Source organism: Penaeus monodon, chromosome 36, assembly GCF_015228065.2.
Source record: "Penaeus monodon isolate SGIC_2016 chromosome 36, NSTDA_Pmon_1, whole genome shotgun sequence".
NCBI classification, from domain to species: domain Eukaryota; kingdom Metazoa; phylum Arthropoda; class Malacostraca; order Decapoda; family Penaeidae; genus Penaeus; species Penaeus monodon.
In genome coordinates, this window is record NC_051421.1 from 34,396,433 (window position 1) to 34,403,932 (window position 7,500).

Below are 7,500 nucleotides of genomic sequence, written 5' to 3' on the forward strand. Positions count from 1 at the left end.
TTCCAAAATCACAAGTTTACGATTCTACACAATCATCTTGACTTCCATGATTTAAAATATTCCTCATCAAAGCTAGGTCATCGTGAAATACAGAAATAGACATAGCACACAGTTTAGATTCCACAAAATCTCTCTTCCATGTACATTCAGACTGGAACAGACTCCTACAACATATGATATATAAGGCATAATAAAAGGCAGACACCTTCCACAAACTCACACTAGCACACCTCAGAACATATACATAAACAGCAATGCTTAGCCAGCCTCCCCCCTTTTCTCTAATGTAAGCGTGATAAGCACTAACACACAACAGCCTTAAGATTTATATATATATATATATATATATATATATATATATATATATATATATATATATATATAATATTAATATATATATATATATAATATATAATATATATGGGCGATAGCCTTAACATCTAGAGCAGATATTTACTTCTCAGTGACGAAGATCTTAACTTTGACCAAATCAACAAACAGTTCAGTGACATAATAAAGGAAGCTACACTTGAAGTAGGTGGTAAAAAAACCTGGACAAATCAACAATTATTTTGTTACATAATATAAAGGAGCTAGAAAGAATCTAAGAAACTACCGACCCACGCACTCATCCACCTCTGTGGAATTTGGCCTATTCGAGTTCCGAGTATGTGAGTACAAGCAGATTCAAGGACTTGTGATGGGCTCACCTCTTTCAGCAGTCCTTACCCAACTCTTTATAGAGTTGGGTAAGGACTCAAAGCTGATTATTCCTGGAACTTCGTGGGGAACAAAGTGGTCTGACTTCGCTATGTAGATGACATCGTCGCTGTAGTGCTAACTAGAACGAACCTACAAGATCTCCACAGACTAAATAAAATACACTCCTCGACACAGTTCACCATAGAAGAGGAGAGACATTAACAGTTCCCCTTCCTCGACGCCTTAATCCATAGGAGACATTACGGCCTGGTGTTCTGTGTTCAGAAAACCCACAAATAAAGATGATTTTATACACTATTTCTCTGCCCACAACAATAGAACCAAAGAACTCGTGGTCATTGGTTTCTTCCTCCGAGCACTTAGAATCTGCAGCCCAGAGTTCCTTTAGGAGGAAATGCAACACGTCAGTAACACTTTCCAACGCCTCCGTTACCCTCACGCCTTGCTCAACCACCTCGGACGCAAGGCTGAAAAGATCATGATCAGATCAAGAGGGGATGCCACACAGAACATGATCAGCAGAATAATGATCCCACACTCGGAGTTGACAGAATACCTGGAAGCCCTGATGGGCCACACAATGAAGACAACTACTACTTCTGGCAAGAAGATCGGAGATATCTTAATGGAAAAGAAGTCAGACCACAGACCTCTTAGCCAAGTGTACAACATACCTTGGAGTGGCTGTGATAAAGTATACTTAGGTGAGACAGGACGAGGCCTCCACGAACAACGAATCGACCAACACCGCAGCTTTCTCTGACGTCATGACAAGAGGAGCGCCTTCGTTGTTCACGTCGACACCGACGGCCATCTCCCCAAGGACTCCCAGGTCTCCATCATAAAACAAGGCCTACCCCACAACAAAGGAAGATGGTAGAAGCGGCGTTTATTCATTCAACAACAACTTCAACACCGCAACTGGGAGCCATGAACTGACTAAGGTCATTGCCCTGAAGAAGCAATAAAGTGCATAAGGCCTTAGGCATATTCGTGTGTTTTTCTCGTTCTTCCCTTCGTTGTTCTATTTGCACACACACACACATAATAGTATATATGTATGTATGTATCACACACACACACACACACACACACACACACACCACACATATATTATATATATATATATATATATATATAGATATATATATATATATGTATATATATATATTATATATATATATATATATATATATATATATATATATATATATATATATATATATATATATAGTATTTTATAATATATATATATATATATATATATATATATATATATATATATATATATATATATATATATATATATATATATATTATAAAATGTATGTATGTATACACACACACAAACACACATATATCATCATCAGCGGGGGGCTAACACCGACGGGTGCGCATGGCGTCATCCTCCCTTTGCTTCCGGGCAGGCCCCTCGACTCTTCGCGAAAGGTTTGGTCCTAGTTGTCCCACGGGCCTCCTCCATCCAGGATTGTCTCGTAAAGAGACAGCCTGATGGGCAGGGTCGTCCACAGGGAAACGAGCAGGGTGCCCACATAAGTTGGCGCTCCCTTGTTGGTCTCACGATGCAGGTTTCGGTTGGTTCTGCCAACCCATGATCTGATGTAGGCATCAAGACGAAAATCCAAGGCACTAGATAGAATCCAGGTTCCACAGAGCAAAACTATAGTACCAAGGCCTTGAAGATACGTAGCTTGGCCTTTCTACATATGTGGCAACATCTCTAAATGCTATTTTTAATCGAGTCCATGGTTCCTGCTGACAGACCCATTCGTCTAGGACTTCCTGGTCTGACAGCCCAGAGACATGGACTACACTACAGAGGTATGTAAAACTCTCTGAGAATTCAATGTCCTCACCGCAAGCATGATTAATTGAAAAGGTTCCCCAAACAGGCTCCCAAAATCCTGGGTCTCGGTGTTGGTCCAGGAGACCTCTAGGCCCAAGGGCTTCGCCTCATTGCCACCAGTGATTCCAGAGACTCAGATAGGATAGTAATATCGTCGGCAAAGTCGAGTGTTGCTCCACAGTGACTTTGGATAGGAGCTCTGCCTATTATCCAGTCCATGCAAGTGTTAAATAAATTAATTTCATAAGAATGTGGACGAATATCTTGACTGAGCAGTGTAATGCCACGGTAAGTCCTAGTCTTAACAACCCCTTTCCCAATGCGCCACGCATCTCAACAGGTCAGGAGCAATGGAACCAGACTGCTAGATGGCAGTCAAGGCCATATGCAAGCCTGTGCCATAGGTTCACCCGCAGCCTTTAGTAGTTCAGCAGGGACATCACATATGCTTGCAACTTTCTACCCATCGCCTCCCTAATCTCAGCTAGGGTAGGAAGGAGAAAGGGTCTTCAACTTCCTCAGCAAGATTCCTGATGAACTGTTCCTTGCCCTTTCTCAGCATAAAAGACTCCCATAGTTACGGGATCGGTCAGTTTTTTGTGTTCTGTTTACTGATCAGATTCACACACACACACACACACACACACACACACACACACACACACACACACACACACACACACACACACACACACACACACACACACACACACACACACACACACACATATATATATATATATATATATATATATATATATATATATATATATATATATATACATCTGTATAAAAAGCATATAGATAAATATACATACTTATATATGTATTATATATATATATATATATATATATATATATATATATATATATATATAATGTAATATATATATATATATATATATATATATATATATATATATATATATAATAACTATACATAACACACACACACACACACACACACACACACCACACACACACACACACACACACATATATATATATAAAATATATTATATATATAATATATATATATATATATATATATATATATATATATATATATATATATATATATATCGCCCACATTGTGAGTGACAAAGGGTATTCATTACTTTCATCGTTATGACTCTTATCATCATTATTTCATGATAAACCAAATACAAAAAAACACACACCACACCAACACACCACACACACAAAATATGTGTGTGTGTGTGTTGTGGTGTGGTGTGTGTGTGTGTGTGGTCTGTGTGTGTGGTTGTGTGTGTCTGTGTGTGTGTGTGTGTATGTATGTGTATGTGTATGATGTATGTATGTATGTATTATACATAATATAAATACATAAATATATACATACATGTTTATATTTATATATACATATATATACATATAAATATATATACATAGTCTCTGATCACTGTGTGTGTGTGTGTGTACATATATATGTGCATATATATACTACATATACACACTCATATATAATTTTATATATATTAAAATATATATTATATATATATATATATATAAAATTATATATAATATATATATAATATAAATAGATGTACATACATCATATATTATATATATATGATAATATATAATAAAATATATATATATATATATATAATATATATGTAACACACACACACACACACACACACCACACACACACACGCCACACACCCCCACACACCACACACACCCACACCACACACACCCACACATATATAATATATATATATAATATATAATATATATATAATATATATAAAATATATATTAAAAATATATACGTATGCATACATATAATATATAAAATATATTTATATATATATATATACAATTTATATATATATAGATATATATATATTGATATATTTAAAATACATATAACACACATATGTATATATATACATAAATATATATATATATAAATATAATATATAAATTTTTTATATATATAATATATATATCTATATAATAAATATAATACATGCCATTTTTATTATATATCTATATATATATATCTTATAATATAATATATATATTATAATTATAATCTCAATTTTTTTTTTTTTTTCTTTTTCCTTTTTCATCTTGTATAAATAATTGTTACCGCCGCCCCCCCCCCCCCACATGGTATATTTTTTTTAGTTTGTGAGGTGGGTGTGTGTAGCGTATGTGTGTATTATATAATTTTTAAAAAATATATTATAATATATATATTATTTAAATATAATAATATATTTATATAATTATATATAATATATATAATTCATAATATATTTATTAATATAATTTTAATTTATAAAAATTTTATAATTATAATATATATTATATATAATATTTATAAAAATATATACAACATGACATACTTTAAAATATTATAATAATATATTATTAAAATTTTAAAAAATTATATATATATTATAATTATTCCCACACACACCCCAAACACACCCCCACACAACCACAAAACACACCACCCAATATATTATATATATATTATAATTTTAAAATAAATTTAATATAATTGAATATATATACGTATGCATCATATAAATTTTTTATACACAATAACAAAGATAATATATTTGAATATATATAAAAAATTCATCTATATACTTTAATTATATATATAAAATATAAAATTTTATAAAATAATATAATATATAAAATATATAAACACAACCCAAAAATATGATATATTACAATATTAATTTATATATAATTAATAATAATAAAAGTTATATAACATGCATATATTATAATATATATATATTAAAATATTTTAATATATATAATATTATTTTTTCATTATTTTTTTTTTCTTCTTTTTTTTTCAGTGTGATAAAACATATGTATCACAACAGCAACACACACACACATGTGTAATTTATATATGTGTGTGAGTGGTGGGTGTGAGGTATGGGTAGCATATGTAATAAAATATAATTATATATATTATATATATATATATTATATATTAATAATATAAATAAAATTAACATATTAAAACATATTAATATATATTTGTATAATATATTATAAATATTATATATATTTGTGGTGTGTGTGTGTGTGTTGGTGTGTTTTTGTGGTGGTGGTTGTAGTGATGTTGAATGTATTTTGGGGATCTGTATATATGTATAAATATTATATAAAATATAACAAATAATTATATATATATATATTACGTATATCAAACAGCACCACACATGGTGGTGTGAAGTTCCTTGTCACTTGCCCGCGCGTCCGAGTCTTCCGCACCAAAAAAAACGGCGCAAATTGATATCATTCAGCGAGCCACGCGACACGCAATCGTGGCCTGCAGTGCTTCAGTGAGATGATACTCTGCCTTGCCCTCGGGCGCTCGCCGGGCACTCCTGAGCTGCATCGAGTGTTTCGCGCAAAAGGAATCCTTAGACTTACTGGATCCGTCAGCTTTATGAGGTCTGTAACTGATCAGATACGTGTGCTTGCACATTCTCTCTCTCTCTCTCTCCACACACACACACACACACACACACACAATAACATATAGATAATATATATATATATAAATATATATTATATATACAGTAAATATATATATAATATATATAATATATATATAATATAATATATATATATTATAAATTATATATATATATATATATATATATATATATATATTATATAATATATATATGTATGATACACCACACCAAACACACAACAGAACACACACATACCTACACACAGACACACACACATTCAAAAAATATATATGATATATATATATAATATATATATATATATATATATATATATATATATATATATATACATACACCCCCACACACACACACACACACACACACACACACACACACACACACACACACACACACACACACACATATATATATATATATATATATATATATATATATATATATATATATATATATAATACACACAAACTCACAATAAAGTGTGACAGAGGGCATTCATTACTTTCATCGTTATGATTCTTCTCATCATTATTTTTATGATAACCAAATTTATTATTATTTATTTCTACTTTATTGTTTGTCTTCAGGATTATCAGGATTTTCAGGATTATCATAATTCCTGTTGTCGTCATTATTGCATATATGATAATAAATGTTATCATAATAACTATTATTATCATTCTTACTGATATCATGAACAGTGATATGGAACACACACATGCACTTGCTGAGAACCTGTCCGCTCCTCAGAAGGTTATTTATATTGCTGCCGCCGTGACTCTGAGAACTCCCCTCTTCTTCGAGACGAGCGTCCATGCCTGCAAAAGCTGGGAAATGCCTTTATGAATGTTCTATCTATCGGAATATGATTGTCTATCTATCGGAACATGATTTCTATCTATCGGAACATGATTTTCTGTCTATCGGAATATGATTTTTCTGTCTATCGGAACATGATTTTCTGTTTTATCGGAACATAGTTTCTGGATTGTAAGGTAATGTTTGCTTTCTCCAGGGACACCTGGATTAAATAAATATTGCAACATCTAAAGCAACGCATAGAACCATTTGCTAGGCTGTAAGTGTGGTCGGACTATTGCTCCGGACTGTGTGTGTGTATATATGTGCGTATGTATGCATGTATGTATACACATACAGATGTATATAAATCTGATGATGGTAACTGAGTGGATTTCGAAACTAGTCTCATTTTCAGCAAATCTAGATTCTGCATTGTGGCTTCTTCTACCATCGTATCAACACGGAAGAGTGTTGATACTATGTGTGTGAATGTATAATAGATAGTGATTGTATACACACACACACACACACACACACACACACACACACACACACACACACACATACACACACACACACACACACACACACACATACACACATACA